The sequence below is a fragment of the Gossypium hirsutum genome, chromosome D10, assembly GCF_007990345.1.
Source record: "Gossypium hirsutum isolate 1008001.06 chromosome D10, Gossypium_hirsutum_v2.1, whole genome shotgun sequence".
Classification (NCBI taxonomy): domain Eukaryota; kingdom Viridiplantae; phylum Streptophyta; class Magnoliopsida; order Malvales; family Malvaceae; genus Gossypium; species Gossypium hirsutum.
Genome location: NC_053446.1, coordinates 31,628,428 through 31,649,362, shown reverse-complemented (window position 1 = coordinate 31,649,362; position 20,935 = coordinate 31,628,428). Strand labels below are relative to the sequence as shown.

General features: G+C 31.9%; 1 long non-coding RNA gene and 1 other non-coding gene across 2 annotated transcripts; one reads left to right on the top strand and one right to left on the bottom strand.

Moving 5' to 3' along the window:
* Positions 1–4,282: 4,282 nt before the first annotated feature.
* LOC121222224 (uncharacterized) lies at positions 4,283–4,995 on the bottom strand. The gene is made up of 2 exons (XR_005919363.1): positions 4,839–4,995; positions 4,283–4,540 (listed from the first exon to the last, which is right to left on the bottom strand). It is a non-coding gene; the product is annotated as an uncharacterized lncRNA (long non-coding RNA).
* A 14,498-nt stretch (positions 4,996–19,493) lies between these two features.
* LOC121222774 (small nucleolar RNA R71) lies at positions 19,494–19,600 on the top strand. Its single transcript, XR_005920145.1, has one exon. It is a non-coding gene; the product is annotated as a small nucleolar RNA R71 (small nucleolar RNA).
* Positions 19,601–20,935: the final 1,335 nt, after the last annotated feature.

Genomic DNA, 20,935 nt, shown 5'->3' with positions numbered 1-20,935 from the left:
TTAAAACATTTACTTGTGACTTCCCAATAATTCAAATCTAAATAAATTCAGATTTTCATATAAGAATACTAAAGAAATTCTTGTAAAAGTATTGTAAGAAAATTCGAGACATTTTGGGAGATTACACCTAGCCTCAAATATTCATTCGAAAATATGAAAAAAGTTGACATTGTTTGTCGTACTTACTATTTATGTAATTGAAGCGAAACATAGGTAAAAAGTATATTTAACCTAATAAAAAATATAATCCTTCCAAATTAAACATATGTAGCAGAGAAAACAGAAGTCCAGGCGATTTTAATTTAAAAATATAAAAATACCGTAAGTTTAAAATTTCATTTTTATTATTTCAAAACCCTAATTCTACTCTTTTTTTTTTCCATTTTTATTTAACTAATTTTCATTTTTTGTTGTTTCCCTAAGTGATTCACTGTTTTATTCCTTATTTTTCAATTTAGTATTTTATACAATTCCTACTATTATTATTACCAATAATTCCTAGCCTTTAAATCCATGAATAATATGTGCTTAAAAGCGTTTAGATACATGTTTTCTTTATTGTAACAACAATAATACCAATTAAAGTAAAATTCAATTAACATTTTTAAAAATTCAATTTATTGCACATATATCATACAACATTTTAGTAAAATAAACTAAATAAAAATCGAAGTATTGGGACAAAATGATTGTTCTTTTACTACTCTACTTAAATATTTGCAAATATTAAATCATAATTTATCTTATTTTTATATATCATAATTATTAATGTATATAGTTATTGAATTTGACAACTTAAATTTAATTTATACTTGCAAATTTTTCATTTCTAATTGATATCTAAATTTTGAAACAGTTAATTAAGTTGCTGGGTTTTTTAAATATGTGATTGATGTCGTTAACTTTTATATTAACAGCCAGTAAAATAGTTACACGAGTCTTAAAAATTAAAAAAAAAGTGTAGGATATATATATATATATATATATATATTAGCATGCATAATGAACCTTCACAAATGTGTGGTCCAAATTTAGATAAATGTAAGTGTTCATATTCACATTAGATGTACTTTTTTAGTCATTTATATTTTTATAAAATCAAAAAATATAATTTAAAAAGAAAAATAGGTATTTTTATAAAATTTTAGTTTTTTGGGAATTTTTTTATATTTTTTAGAATTTCTCTTAAATTTTTATTATTCTTTTATATATGTTTTATATATTTTATAGTTTTTTTAATAGTTGCTACCTTTTTACTTAAAACTTTCACAATCCATCGTTTGCCCTTTCTTTTTTGGTCATTTTGATATATGTTGCTTTCTTTGATGGATTCCACCATTCCTATTTAGCATGGCACACAAAAATATATCGAAATAAGATATAATATAAGAAAATAACATGATTGGAATAAATGAACAATAACATGATTTAAATAAATGTATATTCTAAAGATTACATATTATTAAAAAAATAAATTTTTAGTGAGTAATATTTAAATATAATTATTATATCAAAGAAATAATGTGAGTAACAAAGATATATTATTTTCACATTTACGAAAAATTAAGATAAATTCTTAAAATATAAAAAATGATTTTTTTAATTCTATAAAATATTTGTTTTTCTTTTTTTTTTTAAAAAAAGTCAAATTTTTTATTATTAATTTTTTAAATTATAAAAAATATAAAATTACTAAAAATTCTCATCTAGAATAAACCTAAACAAATCAACATATAAGTTCACATTAATCTAGACATCGGTTTATTTAATTCATTACTCGCGTGGAATAAAATAATTTCTAAAAAAAGGCTAAACAATATCTAAAAATTTGTAATTTTTTTCCTTTTTAAGACACGTATCACTTTTCTATGGCTATTAGTAAAAAAAGTTAATAGTGTCAACCATGAATCTAAAGAGTACCACATGGTTAACAATTTCCAAATACCTAAAAAGTTAACACATGCATGCTTAGTAATTAATTAATTTTAAAAAATAAAAAAAAATAATTTCTTTATATATCTTTAATAATTTCTAAATTTTAAAAATAATTTTTAAATTTTTTAGAATTTTAAAAAATTTAAAAATTAATTCATTGTTTGACATTTACATGGCAATCCACATATAGTCATGTATATTAATTTTTCTATCCATTTTGTAGTGATTTGCAAAACAATCCGTATTTAACGGTTAAAAGAGACAAAAGTTAAATGGATAACTAAATGACTTTTTCTATAAAGTTAGACAACCAAATAAATAATTATATTTTTTTTACCTTGTTTGTATATATTAAAGTTTTTTTTGAAGCAATTGATATATTATAATATTTTATTTGAGTTTTATTAATTTTTCATAAAATTTTATTCAAGGATATATAATAGTTTTATTTATAATATAAATTAATTTATTTTTAAATAAACCTCATAAAATTTTATTACTAATTCAAAGGATGACTTACATCAACAAGAATGAAAAACATATGCACTAGAAAAAAATACAATTATTCCTTAAAAAAGGGAAAAAAATACAACTATAAAATCTATATTGATTTGGTTAGTATCACTATATATAGAATTATAATTATTTATCCTAATTAAAAAAATATTATTGATAGGAATATTCGTTGTCAATAATAATTGTTGATGAGATGACAAAATAAATCATCTTGTTGACAACAGTATTATTGATAAAAAAAGAATTACTGTTTAATTGGGAGGGAATATGCGAGCCTTATTTATGGATTTTTTTTCATTGGGCAAAAATTTAGAAAGATGATAGCACACTCGTGAAAAATTTTTATATTGTAAATTTATAAAAATTTAACATAAAAATCAAATGATAAATTTGAAATGGTAATCCTAATTTAGCCAAACTCTTAATATGCAGTATAGATAATTTTCCATCCAAATTCCAAATGAAATGGCATTACTTTTTAAAGGTTTAAAAGGTTTAATGTTAAATTTCTTTATCATATTGGTATCTAAGGTTGATAATTGTTACATATATTAAAAATAATAGCCTTAGCATAGATACCAACTAATGTAATGATTGATAACCTTAGGTTTCAATGAGATCCAAGAAACAAAAATAAAAATACCAACTTTGAAAGAAGTTGCCAAGTTTAAAGAAAAAAAAAACATTTGCTTTCACCTCTCAAATTTTATAAATTAATATCAACCCTTACACATTAATCTTTGTAGAAGTTGTGGGACACAATCAACAAATGATGTGATTTGTGTGTCACGTGTCATAACCTCATTCGTTATTAATGTATTAATCATTTAAATTTTAATGATGTTACAAAAATAGTAAAATGTGTAATTAAAGCTAAATTAAATTAAATTTGAACACTAAAACTAAAATTGGATACCGAGTAATACATTAGCTTAATAACAACATTATTCCCATCGAAAACCTTTGAGAAACTTAAGTATTACGGATAGAATTTGAATTTTTTTCTCATTGCATTTCCATCACACAAACACGATTGTAAGTTCTTAATTGAAATATTCAATTCAAGCGTATATATGATTAAACGTATCGAGGCTTAGTTAGTGATAAACTTAACTAGAAACATCTCAATCTTTTTGAAGGACAAGGGGAAAGTGTATCACTTTCAGAAAAGAACAAATAAAGGTGTCAGGCACGCGCAAATATTTTAAGGTGAGTTTTGTTGGACGGTATTTTTATTTATGATTAATGTAAAAATAATAGTGATAGTAAAATTAAATATTATAAAGTGAGACAAAAAATAAGTTAAATGCATCGAACTCAATTGACTATCCAAAATTACCCTTAATATAAAAAATGATACAATTACAAAAATAAATTAAAACAATAAAAATTTATAATTCAACCGACAAAAAGTTTATGATTTATTTTTGACAATTTATAATAATTTTCTCACGTCGCCCCTAAAGCCAAAAGTTATGAATCAAGTGGAAAGGACAAGTTCAATTTGGACAAGTTGCCGCATAAATTTATATATGCTATTGAAGGGATTTGCACTTATGCCGCTGTCAACACAACTATCATTCACTTATGTTTTGGAGTGGCAAACCGCACTCCCACGCTAAACATGTAGGATTTACTTTGCGGCTGTATATAATTTAATGCCGTCTTTTTAAAATATATTAGTTTTGTATTAAAAATATATATTAGTTTATTTAATCACGTATTTTGCACATGACTATGTGTATTTAATTATATAATAATTTTTATATAATCTAAAAAATAACAAATATTTTTAAAATATATAAAATATATTGCGTTAAAAGAATTTAAATATAACTAAAATAATTGTATAATATTAAAAAATATATTTGTGCAATATATAAATATGGCCATGTTGTATGTAATACCCGATTTTGGCCCGGGTCTAAAAACCCAAACTACAACGGACCTATAGGGCCCAAATCCAGACCCGATTTTTGAGGCCCAAATACGGTGGCCCAAAACAGATTCAAGAAACCCTAGGGTTTCAGGGGGAAACTCGCGCCGCAAGCCAAAGCCTCGCCCTCCGAATCTCCCACGATCTTCGTACCTGCACATCAAGAAAGGAAACAACAACATATGGAAAGAAAAAGGATTTGCAGATCAAATGAATATCAAACAGATTTGTTTCTTGATTGTTTATTATTTTATTAGGGCTATAAATGGCCATCGAATATACTGTAATGGAGGGGGGGATTTCAAAAGAGCAATAAAGAAACAAGTATTTTCACAATATCAATCTGAGAAAAAGCAAAATAGAGGTTAAAGGTAGCGATTTATTCTCTTTGTCTCAGCTCCTTCGATTTTATTTTTTTATACAGAAAAAAAGGGTAAAAAAAGAGGTTTACCTTGCGACGCCTCCAGATCTGCGCGAAGAAAGCCAACAAGACTCTTTGGGGTGCGGCTCCGACCACCATTCGCGGTGGGTTCGAGGCGGAAGCGCGGCAGCACAGAAGCTAGGGCCGAAACCCTAGTAGAGAAAGCAAAGAATTTTACATTTTTTTCTTTCTGGTTACAAATGATCATTTCATTTTTTTTAAATTTTAGTTTAAATAAAAACACCAAAAGGCAGGATCCGCGTGTTGACCCGACCCGCAGGCAGGATCCGCGCGTTCCTGTCCTGAAGGGGTAATTTGCGCATTTGGTCCTCCCTTCTTGCTATATTGTTTAATTAAGTTTTTCTCTTCTTTTAAAATTGGGCACAAAAATTTTACCATTATGGCATTTCAGCCCACATTGCTGCACACCGTTTAGGGGAAATAGATTATTTCCATTTAGGACCCTCATATAATGCGCGCATCGCAATTCGACCCTCCATTTTGTTTTAATTACGTTTTCCTTTGCAATTCATTTTTTTTAAAAAAATTGTTATTTATTATCATTATTATTATCTATTATCTTTATTTTTTATTTTTTATATTCATGCGCATGCATCATTTTTATGCAATATATTGTTTTATATACGTATGCTTATATATAATTTATACATATGTTTTTATTTTTATTTTATTTCCTAACTTTTATATACATATATATTTTTTTATATTTAGTTTCAATTTTTTTTACTTTTGTTAATATGTAAATACATATGCTTCTATACATTTTTTATATATATTATTCTTCATAATTTTTTTAACTAATATTTTTTTCATATTTATATAATTACGCATATTTATTTATTTATTTTTATTAATTTTGATAATGTAGATATTATTTAATTATTTTTAATACATTTTATATGTTCATATATATATATACATATGTTTTTTTTTTGAAAATGCTTAAATGCATGCTTATGTTTTTAACACGTATTTTATAATTTATATATACATATTTATTTATTTTTTTAATACGTTATGACTTTTGTATATATAAGTTTTATAACCCAAAATTTTATTGGTAAATCATATGTATTTTTCTTTAAAATTTCTATATGTAGATTATATACATTCTTTTCTTTATTTATTTTGCATGTTTTCTTCATTCGCTACTTAATTGTGTTTACATTTATATTTTTTATTTAATATTTTGCATGTCATGAAATATTGCTTTTATATATATTCATTTTGTTTATTAATTTGTTTATATTATTTCTATGCCATTGTTGTATTTGTTTTGTACATACTTTCAATGTAACATACATCACCTTTTTATTCGATTTTAAAATTTTCAAAATTGAGAAAACACTCGTATTTAGGATTTTCAAGGAAATTGAGCCCTAACGTATTGGGTTCCGATTTTCTTCGTTAAATCCAACGATCGAGGGTTGCTCATTAATAAAAAATATATAAAATAAAAAGCTTGTTGTTGGGGAGTTAAATATGTTGTATCCTAACGTATTGGATGTGACGTATTGATTTCTCGAGACAAAGATTTTTTTGAAAAAATGATAATAAAGGAAATATTTCAAGTTTAGGATTTTGAGGAATTGTGCCCTAACGTATTGGGCCGCGATTTCTTAAATCTTAAACAAATGAATATTCTTTTAAATTTTTATTACAAGAGTTTTAGACTAATTCATTTTTGAGGAAATTAGAATGTTGTGCCCTAACGCATTGGGTGTGACATTTTCTTTCTCCGAAATGATAAGGGTCTTAATAAGTAACGTTTTTAAGTTTTTGCTAAGGACATATTTTTAAATTTTCGACATTAAGACACTAATTAATTAACTAGGTACCAATTTTGGGCGTTACGAGGGTGCTAATCCTTCCTCGTACGTAACCGACTCCAGGATCCATTTTTCTAAAACTCGTAGACCAAAGCTATTTTTTAGGTGATCCAATCACACCTCAATAAAAGATTGATGGCGACTCCCAATTTTTGGTTTTTTAAAGTCGACAAACCAAATTTTTGTTTTAAAAAAATTGTTTCTACATTGTAGATTTATATTCTACTCTTCAATCTTCACTATTTTGATCTTCAAAACAAGATGCAAATAAATAAATTATGTTATGGATACATTGTATAATAATGCTATTTACATTACACTATATAGTTTGTTGGTACCATTTTTTTAGTAACATTGATATATTTTTCTTCAGCTTGTATACATGTTAGCAAGATAGATGTCGTTGACCTCAATTTTGATTCCACTTAAGACATTGCCTTGGTTGACCATCTGTCTTGATAAGAGGAATGACATCCTTCCGTTGTCGGGACCACCCACTGTATAAGCATTCTTGACAAGCCATCTCGCTCTTCTAAGATGAGATAAACACTCACTTCTTAAGCACTTGCTTTTTAGGTGTGGACGATCCTCAGGTGTGAACACGCTCTCAAGACAATGAGGGGCTCACCCACCCATAACAACCTTATACTGATCGAATGAATAACATAATGGGGCCCATCATGAATATCCTTAATCTTTTTCTTTGCTTGCTATGTTTTATTTTGCAAAAATTAAATCCTAATTACTAAAGAAATAAATTCCTAAAAACCTAAAAATAATTAAATAAATAACAAGACAAGAATCCCCCTTTTATTTTTCTAACTTATTCCCCTTGTCTTCTTTAGCTCCATCTTCGCTTGCATCGTCAGTCTCTTCCGTTCATGTCTCAAAGATAGCATCTGGGAACTCAGGAACAAAAGTAATAGAGATATTCTTAAAAGTATTTCGAATTGAATCATCTCTAATTTTTGCATATTTCTAGTAAGTTTGTTGCTGATTGCACATGAACTTGCACATATCCATCAAAATTGACAACTCTGATTTCCTTGAAGTACTTGTAGGAGTCGGCATGGGAGTTGTATATTCAAGTTCAACACTTAGCTTGACTGGTTCTTCTTCTGGCTCAATCCTAGGTTCAGGGTTTTTAGCTCCTTTAGCTGGTTGATGACTATTTGGTTCTTTATCAAATTCTTCTTCTTTAGTGTCTGTAACTGAATCAGCTTCAGTTTCTATTTTAGTTGTTAACTCTTCAATTTCTGGCTCATTTGGTTCCTCTTGCTCACCTTGGTTAAACTCATGTACTCTTTCTATGAACCTTTCGAGATCATGACTTGTAATACACCCTTGAACATACTGCCCCTTCAGATTTGCTTGTGTTTTAACACGGGCCCTTAAGCAAAGTGAAGTGATTAATGATGGGAAATAAACACTTCCTGCCTTCTTTATAGCACAATCATAATCTCATTGAGGATAATTTTCCCAACATTAATGGATTTTTCTGTCAAGATTGCATATAACAAGAGCATCCGTTCCATCAAGATGGTGGAACTGTGTGAGATGGGCATAAAACTGTAGCGAACAAAATAAAACCATACCTTTGCTACTGGTTTCAAGTATTCTCTTCGACAAGAATGACTCATATACTTTCTTATAATTCATTGGGATCCCAGATTTGTCACAACATCAAGCACTTGTTGAAGAAATTCCCAATTGATATTGCTCATCATAGGGTAGTACTCATCTTCTTCAACATCAGGTAAATTAAACAAATCATTGATGGACTTAGAAGTAAGAGATACCTTATTTTTTTTGAACAATGACTTCAGTAGCATCTTGCGTAGTCAAACTAGCATAGAATGCTCGAACTAGTTCATCACTAGGAAGTGAACGAACATCACAAAATCATTCCAATTTGAGAGCATTGATTATCTTTCTAATTAGCACAGGAACAACCATCATATCATTTCTTTTCAGATTAAAACCTTTTTCCAGCATCATAGGTTGAAGCTTGAAAATTGAATCAAATCACTCTTTCACTTCTTCATTAACCACAATCGGGTTTTCAAGAGTAGTCTTTGACGATCTAGTTCTTTTGCGAGACATGGTACTTTCTCAAAAATTCGGCAGAGTTTCTACAAAAGAGAAAAAAAAGAGAAATCGGCAAAGTTGGTATAACTTGTTACGGAAAAAATTTTACAACAGCAAGGATGGTGCAGTGGCGATCTCTTTGTGGCAGCAATAGGGAATTTCGACAAAAAGAGAGAAAAGGACTAGGGTTTCTTTTGGGATTTGAGGTTGACAGCACAAAGAAGAGATTTAGGGATTTTTAGGGTGAAAGCAAATTGCTTTGAAGGATATGAAAATTAGTAGAATGAATAGGGTTTATATAGGGAAAAATTAGTGCAACATGTAGCAAAATTTAGCTGCATTAAAGTTACTTGGGCGGCAAGTAATGGGTGTGATGGCAAGGCCTAATTTTTTTCCTCCTTTTTGTTGTCTTGGGCCTCAAACTCAGACTATATTTTAAAAAAAAACTGATTAGTACTTTGGTCAAATTTGACCCTTTTTATTAACATAAAAATTTAAAATTTAAATTGAACAAAATGAAACTTAAAAATTTTAATTAGAAAAATTCTTCTTAACAAATTACATTAAATCAATTCCTAGGAAAGGTTGGAGGGGTCACAGCGGTCCCGCTTAAGTTCCAATCTCCTTAGACAGAATTAAGTAAATGTAATAAATTAAGAAAATAAGTTCTAATTATTTATTTATTTACATAATGAGTTCATGAAAAATTAAGGGTCTGCTAAGATGAGCGAGGATTCAATTCGCTCACCTTAACTATCCCAGTAGTGTTTGAGACGTTGACCATTAACTTTAAACGTACCTCCATAATTGTCGTATAATTCAATAGCTCCGTAAACTCGGTAGATGGTATAGGGTCCTTTCTTTCTTTACACATTCTGGCATTCTCAGAGGAAAACAACCTCAGCTCTTCCAACTCATCCAGTTGTAACATCCTTCTCTCATCAGCCTATTTTAGATCAAAATTTAACTGCTTCAAAGCCCAGTGAGCTTTATTCTCCAACTCTAATGGAACATGACATGCCTTTCCAAAGACTAACTGATAAGGAGTCATTCCTAACTGAGTCTTAAATGCTGTTTGATAGGCCCATAATGCATTATCGAGCTTTCGAGACCAATCTTTTCTTCTAGGGCATACTACCTTTTCAAGGATACCTTTGATTTCGCAATTCACTCTTTCAACTTTCCCATTAGACTGGGGTGATAGGCAGTAGCAATCTTGTGCTTCACATCATATTTATCAAGCAACCACTTAAGTCATTTGTTCACTAAGTGAGAACCTTCATCACTAATAATAGCACTTGGTGTCCCAAATCGTATAAACCCATGCTTATATAGGAATTACATGACTACCTTAGCATCATTTGTAGGGTAGGCTTCAGCTTCAACCCACTTGGATACATAGTCCACAGCAACTAAGATGCATTTGTTCCCATATGAAGAAGGAAACGGGCTTAAGAAGTTAATGCCCTATATGTTCAACAATTCAATCTCTAAAATATTTTTCAAGGGCATCTCATTCCTCCTTGGTATATTTCCAGTCCTTTGGCATTTATCACAATTCTTCACATAAGCATAAGTATCTTTAAATAGTGTAGGCCAAAAGAAACCTGCTTGCAAAATCTTTGCTGCAGTACATGAACCACTAAAGTGTTCCCCACTTGGAGATGAATGGCAATGATACAAGATCTCAGCAATCTCGCTTTCAGCTACACACTTTTGAATTATATTATTTGCATATTTTTTAAACAAAAACAAATCCTCCCAAAAATAATATCGACTATCATGAAGGAATTTCTTCCTTTGTTGGTATGTAATTTCTCGAGGAATTATTCTACATGCAAGATAATTGGCAAAATCAGCAAACCAATGTGTTTCATGAATTCGACTCACCTCAAATAAGTTCTCATCTGGAAAATTCTCGTTGATAGGCATACGTGATCGTGTTACCTCATCTTACTCTAACCTCGACAAATGATCAGCTACTTGATTTTCAACACCTTTTCTGTCTTGGATCTCAAGGTCAAATTCTTATAGTAAAAGTATCCAACGAATTAGCCTCAGTTTCGCATCTTTCTTCGTGAGCAAGTATTTAATGGCCGCATGTTCAGTAAATACTGTAACTTTGGTACCTATAAGATATGAGCGAAATTTGTCAGAAGCAAAAACTATAGCAAATAGTTCCTTTTCAGTTACCGTATAATTGAGTTGGGCTTCTGTCAGGGTTCTACTTGCATAGTAAATGGGGTGGAATACTTTATTTTTTCTTTGACCCATCACAGCTCCAACAGCATAGTCTCTTGCATTGCACATCAACTCAAAAGGTGAGTTCCAATCAGGTGTAATGATTATTGGGGCTGAGATTAACCACTTCTTTAGATCTTCAAAAGCTTCCAAACATGCTTTGTTGAAATCGAACACCATATCTTTCTCTAATAACAAATACAACGATTTAGAAATTTTTGAGAAATCTTTGATAAACCTTCAATAAAAACTGGCATGGCCTAAGAAAATTCTGACTCCTTTCACATTAATTAGGGCCGGTAATCTTTCAATTACGTCCACCTTTGCTTTGTCGACTTTAATTCATTTCTTTGAAATTCTATAGCCTAAGACAATCCCTTCCTTAATCATAAAATGACATTTCTCCCAATTAAGGACAAGATTTATCTCTCCGCATCTTTTAAGAACCTTAGCCAAATTACTCAAACAGATATCATAAGTGTTACCAAAATAGAAAAATCATCCATGAAAACCTCAACAAAATTTTTGACCATATCAGTAAATATTGCTATCATGCATCGTTAAAAAGTTGCAGGTGCATTACGTAAACCAAAAGGCATTCGCCTAAAAGTGAACGTACCGTATGGACAAGTAAAGGTTGTTTTATGTTGGTCCTCTAGGCTACAACTATTTGGTTATATCCCGAATAACCATCTAAAAAACAATATAATTCATTACCTGCCAGTCGATCTAACATCTGATCCATAAAAGGTAACGAAAAATGATCCTTCTGAGTGGCTTTATTCAGCTTTCTATAATCAATACAGATTTTCCAACCAGTAACAGTTCTTGTTGGAATTAATTCATTGCACTCATTTTCAACAATTGTGATTCCACCTTTCTTCGGCACACACTACATCGGACTTACCCACGAACTATTTGAAATAGGATAGATGATTCCTGCATCTAACCATTTGATCACTTCCTTTCTCACAACGTCTTTCATAATAGGATTGAGCCTCATTTGCCCATCAATTCGAGCTCTTTCACCTTCATCTAAAATGATTTTATGCATGCAAAAAAAGGGCTTATACCTCGAATGTCAGCTATGGTCTAACCAATTGCTTTCTTAAATTTCTTTAAAACAATAATCAGTTATTCGTCCTGATCTTTTGTTAGTTCTGCTAAAATAATCACAGGGAAAGTAGAACAGTCACCTAAATAAACATATTTCAAATGGGAAGGAAGTACCTTTAGTTCGAGTGTAGGTGATTCTTCGATTGACAACTTGGGTTGCACAAATTCTCTAACTTCTAACTCCAACAGTTCAAACCATGTGAATTGAATAAAATTTCTCGAATTGGCTTCCATCAAAGCCATGTTTTCTTCACCTTCTTCATCTTCCAAAGGGTCAAACTCTAAGGCTTTCTCCAATGGATCTTCCTCAAAATTGCTTTCCATAGAAACCAAGGTTTCTATTTCTTCCATAACTGAACACTCTTCTGTTAGGTTAGAAAATTTCATCGCTTTAAGAATGTTAAAGGTTACCTGATCGTTTTGAACACGCATGGTGAGTTCCCCTTTTTGCACATAAATTAAAGTTCTTCCCGTGGCTAAGAAAGGTCTCCCAAGGATAATTGGCACTTCCTTATCTGCTTCAAAATCTAAAATAATGAAATCAACAGGAAAAATAAATTTATCAACTCTTACCAAAACGTCATCGATCTTTCCTTCGGGATATGCTAATGATCAGTCCGCTAGCTGAAACGTCATACAAAGCTTTACCACAGTAATAGATTTAGGCATCAAGTTGATACTCACTCCTAAGTCACACAAAGCTTTACCACAGTAAGATTCACCAATGTTACAGGGTATAGTAAAGCTTCCTGGGTCTTTCAATTTCGATGACAGTTTGTTCTGTAGGAACGCACTGCACTCTTTTGTCAAGGCAACAGTCCCATACTTACTCAGTCGTTTCTTTTTGGACCGTATATCCTTAATAAACTTCACATAATTCAACATTTATTCTAAAGCCTCCACCAACGAAATATTGATGTGTAACTGCTTCAGAACATTAAAAAACTTCTTGAATTGCACCTCCTGTTTCTGTTTGTGTTGCTGCAATCTTTGTGGCTATGGAGGTGATGGAACTTTCGGTTAAATCAGACAACTTTTCTGAGTAGGTAAATCTACATCCAAAGAAGATGTTAAAATATCTGAATTCACTAAGTCAGGGTTTACCTTATCAGACTTTGCAGATTCTGATTCCTTTGGTGTAGAAACTTCAACAGCTGGTTGATTCTTCTCAACGGGCTTATTTTCAACATCAATCAATTGGGGTTCTAGAATTTTACCACTTTGCAATGCCACTACCTTGATATGTTCTTTATCCAAATTCCTTGGATTCGCAGTATTGCTTGGCAAGGTTCCTTGCAGTCTATTACGAAGCTCCGTAGCCAATTGACCCATTTGGTTTCCCAAATTTTTCAGTATTGCGGCTTGGCTTTTGTTCAAAGCGTCAGTCTTTGCCATGTACGCTTTCAACAAGTTCTCCAAACTGTTTGATTCCTCAGCTTGAGGTGATTTTAAAGCTTGCTGATTAAACCCTTGAGATTGGTTGGGTCTTTGCTGTAATAAGTTGTAGTTCGATCCATTTCCTTGGTTGCTTCAAGAAAAGTTAGGATGATTGCACCATGAAGGATTGTAGAAGTTGGACTGAGGTCCTTGTCCACTCCTATTTTGATATTTGTTCCCCACATAATACACTGACTCGGGATTTGATGGACAATTCTCAAAAGAATGACCTTCCCCACAGTACACACAGAAAACTACTTCAAACGGACTTGGTGGCTGAGCTGTAAAATTATTAGTACTATTAGCGGTTAACTATTTTATCATAGAGGAAATAGACGATACCTGAGCTGATATTGAAGTGAGGGATTCAACTTCATGAACTCCGGCTACGCATCTTCCTGAAGCTGCTTGATTTGTTAGCCATTGATAGTTATCACTCACGATCCTCTCGATGATCTCATAAGCCTCATTATAAGACTTAGACAAAATTGTACTATTTATAGAAGCATCTACCATCAATCTTGTATGTGCATTGAGGCCATTATAGAATGTCTCGAACTGGATACTGATACGAGTCACAAAGGCCTTAGATGCGTATACGAAGGAAAAAGAAAATCAAGATTCACTTTCTTGTTTTCAAGAAAATCAAGAAACCAAATCTTGGTCCAATTTTGTTGTTTTGAGCGATTTCAAGAATCAAGAAAATCAAGATTTCAAATCTTGGAAATCTTGGTCCAAGAAATAGAATCTTGCAACTAAGGCGCATTGGATATCAGGTACGAGCATTAACAAGCCAATTTCAGGAGAGAACGGATTACAAGCCCAAGTTCTTGAAGATAAGGCCCAATAAGATGTTCAAAACCCAATCCAGAAGTTTAAATTAGACTTAGCTGAAAATCAGGCCAAATTGTTAAAGTGGCCCAATTTAATTCTTTAAATACTTAATTTTAATTTTTAGACTTTATGGATAAATTTCTATGTAAAAATTCAGTCCAAGAGGCCCATTTAAAAGCCTTGGACGAAATTCCCCTTTAAAAGTCAAAATTAGAGTTTTTTTAAGTTTTCCTAGTAGGGCTAGGAAAGTAGTTAGGAGACCTATATATATGGCTTGGCCAGCCACCCTTAAACACATTGAATTACACATTACAATTACATTGAAAATTTCAGATTTGCTTTGAGTGAAAATTCTCTTTGAGTTCTTCAAGAATTTTCTCTTGAGTTTTCTTTAGAAGTAGTTTTAACAATCTTTTTGATTGTGGGAGCCATCTTCAGCGTTCTTCTTGCCATTGATCTTCATTGGAGGGGAGATTAGAGCAGTTTAAAGGTAGTTGTGAAATCTTTATCGATTTCAAGGCTTCTTAGGACTTTTCTTTATTCTTTTGCTGTTCATTCTTCTTTATTAAATTCTGCTTGTGCCGTTTTGTTGAATAATTTGGGATTAATTGTTCTTGTTTCGTTTCAGCCATTCCAAACTTCAAGATTTGGTTCGACACTTCCTTGACATAAAGAAACATTTTTGATTCACAAAAATCCCCCTTTTCTTGCCGTCCAATCCCTAGAACTAGTGTCCATTGATTTCGCAATCTGTTTTTAATTTAGTTGCTGTTTGTGTTCTTTGATAGTTCCGACTGATTGAAGTTAATCTTGGGGCTTAATTTCATGTTCTTGGCTTCCAAGAACATCTATTCATAAGTCTTTTGATTCTTGGCTGTTCTTTATTGATTTGGGGATTTTTAGTTTCCAGATCTAATCGATTCTAATTAAGTTTTGCTATTTCGTTTCAGATCCAAATGTTTAGAGTTTTCGTAGGAGTTTCCCGTGACTTGACAACTCGATCTTGGTCCGCGCGCAACCCCCTATCATTTGGTATCAGATTTTGGGCTTTTTGGGTGTTTTTGGTTGATTTCTAAACTGATCTCTATTTTTTAAACTACAAACAGCAGTTTTACCTAGAAAAAATTTTTGAAAAAAATTCATTTGAGTGGGTAAACATTGTCCGATTGATCTGAAACTTTACATACATATTTTTGGCACTGTGATTGAATACAAAAAATATTTCCTGCAAAAAAAATCAGTCGAAAAAGTCAAAAAAAATGAAAAGGATGAAATCCAATAAAAATTAAAAAACATATCCAGCGGGTTGAGTTTGGTGCCCAAACTTTCTAGATCAAAAATTAAATATTTAAGGACATTCTAGATTTAATTTCGTGATTTTTGGAGATCAGGAACTCCTCGAACGAAGTTGTCAAGTTACTCCGCAGTAGGTTTTCATTTGTTTGCTTTTATTCTTCCTTTACACTATCTAACACCTTCTTGTTTCTTGTGTTAGTAGGATTTTAAGGTGTGCACAATTCTTCCTCGGTGCAAAACAAATTAATTGGTGTCTCGTCAGTTTTTGGCATCTTAGTGCAAATTAGGACTCTTTGGTAGTTTCGGTTCATGCACTTTCTAGTTGGTTGATATAGACTCTACTAAAGAACTCACAAGACTGAATTCTACCTCATTGAGAATTTGATTTTTCTTTTTGAGTGACTAACGGTGAGGTTTGCTAATTTTTCTTTTGAGTGTTGAGTATTTGTTTTACAGGTATTTCAAAAAAAAGGAGAAAAAAAATAAGATGGTAGTCTGCCGCACCCTTAACATCCAAATGGGAGACAATTGTGATAACCAAAGGACCAATATTTTCCATTCTAGGTGTTTTATAAAAGGTAACTTATGTTCACTTATTATTGATAGTGGGAGTTGTTCGAATGTAGTGAGTAGTTATTTGGTGGATTCTTTAAAGTTACCTTGTACCGAGCACCCTAAGCCGTATCACCTTCAGTGGCTTAATGAATGCTCGGAAGTTAAAGTTACAAAATAGGCCTTGATCACTTTTAAGCTTGGGAATTACGAGGATGAGGTATGGTGTGATGTGGTCCCAATGAATGCGACACACTTGCTCCTTAGACGGCCTTGGCAATTTTATCGTGATGTTACACACCAAGGCAAGCTCAATAGATACTCTCTTCTATTTAAAGGTCAAAAATTCACTTTTTCTCCTTTAAATCCCAATGATGTATATAAAGATCAATTAAAGATGATTAAATTTTGTGAGGGGGTAAGGGAGAAAGGACAAATAAAAAAGACAGAGAGAAAAGAGGCTAGTAGTGAAAAAAGTCAAAATTTAAATGGCCCAAAGGTGAGTGAATCCGCAAGTGGTAAAACTAGAGTGAAAAATTTGATGGCAACAAAAAAAGATGTGCAGAGAGCCTTACTCAATAAACAGCCTTGTATCCTTGTGAGGTTTAGGAAAAACTATTTATCTTTATCTAACATTAACGAAAATTTGCCTAGTGTGTTTCAATGTCTTTTGCAGGATTATGTGGATGTTTTTAGTGAGGCCCCTAAAGGTTTACCACCTTTACGTGGGATAGAACACTTCCATTGGCCACATACGAAGAAGGATGTCGAAAAGGTATGTTCTAAGTGCATTACATGTAAACAAGCAAAATCTAAGGTAATGCCTCACTGCCTTTACACTCATTTGTCGATTCCTACTTCACCATGGGTAGACTTATCCATGGATTTTATTCTAGGTTTGCCACGAACTAAGAAAGGAAGTGTGAGTTGTTATTCTCTTGATTTGCCTTGTGTAAAATCCGCAAATTTGTACAAATCTGTTTTGGTGAATAAAAAAAGTTTTGAATGTATGTTGGTATGTATGCGAAAATCCTTATGGTTTAACTTGATTGGTTTAATGAAATCTTTGTTACACTTCGGCATGACTAATCAAAATCAAGTTTTTAAATCTGGAATCTGTTTTGGTATATTTTGTTGGAAAATCAAGCATCATCTATTGTGTGCAAATACTTTCTATTGTTTTGATACTTGGTTTTTGAATAAGGTAATGAAATTTGCCAAATTTGTTTTCAATTTATATTCATGCCTTAAACAGTTTCTGTGGTTGTACATGAAGTTTAAGTTTCATTTGACAAAGGTTAACTCAACAACGGAGCTTCGACTACACTGTGCCCCCGGTGAGAACAAGTTTGTATTAAATGGAAAAGGTAAGATTGACCCTTATTCTTCTGCTTATAAAGGTAAGATGCTTGAAACTTTTGAAACACTTTTGTACTCCTCGGATAGTGACAAAGATTGTGTTGATGATTTAATTTTTGTAAAACACTTAGATCGAAACGTGCTTGACTATCCTATTTTATTTATTGATGATCTATCTATTTTTATGGTTGATAAAAAGATTCTTGTTTTTGATAATGCATGTGTGCGTGAATATTTAGATCGTCGATTAATGCATGGTATGATTGTGCAACTCTGTGAACCATGTGAACCTTTTCAAATACCTACTTGTGATGATTACGTTTACCATTTGATTTATTACTCGCGATTTATTCATGGTTTGTGGAAACAATTTGAGATGATTGAATGCCTTAAAACATGTCAATCTTTGTTTCGAATATTTGACGAGGCATTGGCAAGTAAATTAGCTTGTTTGCATGGTAATCTGAATCTGTCCATTCGCATGCGTTATACTTGTTTTGTTATGCTTATGACTGGACTACAAGTTCTACTTTCAATGTGGCTGACTTATCTCCATTTGATTTTTCAGATTCGAGGGTGAATCTTTTTGATGAAGGGGGGAATGATACGAGTCACAAAGGCCTTAGACACGTATACGAAGGAAAAAGAAAATCAAGATTCACTTTCTTGTTTTCAAGAAAATCAAGAAACCGAATCTTGGTCCAATTTTGTTGTTTTGAGCGATTTTAAGAATCAAGAAAATCAAGATTTCAAATCTTGGAAATCTTGTTCCAAGAAACCGAATCTTGCAACTAAGGCGCATTGGATATCAGGTACAAGCATTAACAAGCCAATTTCAGGAGAGAACGAATTACAAGCCCAAGTTCTTGAAGACAAGGCCCAATAAGATGTCCAAGCCCAATCCAGAAGTTTAAATTAGACTTAGCTGAAAATCAGGCCAAATTGTCAAAGTGGCCCAATTTAATTCTTTAAATACTTAATTTTAATTTTTAGACTTTATGAATAAATTTCTATGTAAAAATTCAGTCTAAGAGGCCCATTTAAAGGCCTTGGACGAAATTCCCCTTTAAAAGTCAAAATTAGGGTTTTTTTAAGTTTTCCTAGTAGGGCTAGGAAAGTAGTTAGGAGGCCTATATATATGGCTTGGCCAGCCACCCTTAAACACATTGAATTACACATTACAATTACATTGAAAATTTTAGATTTGCTTTGAGTGAAAATTCTCTTTGAGTTATTTAAGAATTTTCTCTTGAGTTTTCTTTAGAAGTAGTTTTAACAATTTTTTGATTGTGGGAGCCATCTTCAGCCTTCTTCTTGCCATTGATCTTCATTGGAGGGGAGATTAAAGCCGTTTGACGGGAGTTGTGAAATCTTTATCGATTTCAAGGCTTCTTAGGACTTTTCTTTATTCTTTTGCTGTTCATTCTTCTTTATTAAATTCTACTTGTGCCGTTTTGTTGAATAATTTGGGATTAATTGTTCTTGTTTCGTTTTAGCCATTCCAAACTTCAAGATCTGATTCGGCACTTCCTTGGACATAAAGAAACATTTTTGATTCACAAAAATCCCCCTTTTCTTGCCGTCCAATCCCTAGAACTAGTGTCCATTGATTTCACAATCTGTTTTTAATTTAGTTGCTGTTTTGTGTTCTATGATAGTTTCGGCTGATTGGAAGTTAATCTTGGGGCTTAATTTCGTGTTCTTGGCTTCCAAGAACATCTATTCATAAGTTTTTTGATTCTTGGCTATTCTTTATTGATTTAGGGATTTTTAGCTTCCAAATCTAATTGATTCTAATTAAGTTTTGCTGTTTCATTTCAGATCCAATTGTTTAGAGTTTTCGTAGGAGTTTTCCGTGACTTGACAATTCGATCTTGGTCCGCGCGCAACCCCCTTTCAGATACAATGAGGAATCCCATGATGAGGACACTTACGAAATAACTCCTTAAATCGCTCCCAAGCCTCATGCAAAGACTCGTCATCCAATTATTGGAAAGTTGTGATCTCGTTCCTTAACTTAGTGTTTTTGCTAGGTGGGAAATACTTAACCAAAATTTCTCTGCTAATTCTTTCCATGTAGATATAGAACTTGGTGGTAATGAATTTAACCATGCTCGTGCTAAATCTCGCAACGAGTACGGAAACAACTTCAACCTCAGTGCGTCTTCAGTTACATTGGCTATCTTTAATGAATCACTCACCTCCATAAACAATCGAAGGTAGAGATGTGGATCTTCCGTGGGCATACCACTAAATTGGCCCACCGTTTGTAGCATCTAAAACATCACTAGTTTCAATTCAAACTGGGTTGCCTCAATATCTGGCCTTCTAATTCCTAGGTTTAACTCACTGAAAAGTGGCACAACATATTATCTGATGCATCAATCCCTATCATCGGCAATGAGGATAGGATTTCATACATAATCGGCTTCATTACCTTGGTCTTGATTCTGATTTCCAATGTCCATCTTGACCTGTCTTTGAGTTGTTCCTTCACGTTTTCTTTGTCTGAAAGTTCACTTAATTTCAGGGTCTACAGGGAGTAAATTGATAATTTGATCTATACTTATAAGCACCTGAGAAGAAAATCACAAAAATTAAAAAGAATAAGTTAGTAATGTTAGAAATAAATAAAATTGAAAATAAATAATTTCATGAAAAAAATGACTATGGCAATAGCTGACAATCCCCGACAACGGCGCCAAAAACTTGTAACGCTGGGGTTTGTGTAAGTGTACACAGTCGTTATCTAGTGATAAGTAAGTATCAAGTTATTGTCTCCACAGGGATTGTATTTGTGCTAAGTCACTTAATTTGTAAAATTATATTAACAATTTGATAAATTAAAACACAATATAGTTAAGAAATGGTGATTAAAATATATTAAACTAAATGCAATGATCCCTAATGCAAATTATCCTAAGTATGCAAATTATATGAATGAAATAGATTTTAGTAAAATTAAACACAATTTACAACAATTATAACATAAATAAACTAGGACAATTACTTTAATTAAACTCAATTTATTATCAACATGCTTAAAAACATTCGGAAAAGCATTCCATGGCAACTCGATCTTTCATGAGTTTGGAAACCACATTAGGTCCTTTCGGAATCCTTTACTTAGTAAATATGCATTTTACTGATCCTTATTTACTAAGGGTTCCTTAGCATTCGTGTGAGGTAACAGGGACGTGTTAGGTTTGAAAAAAATTTAATCACACAAATCTAAAAACTATGCAGATAAGAGAGCTTGGTTAGAGTTGTTATGCAACCTACAATTTAATCGGGTTAGGATCAAAATTGAGCATGCACATTTCAATTATGCGTCCATTAGCCGTCGTCTGATTA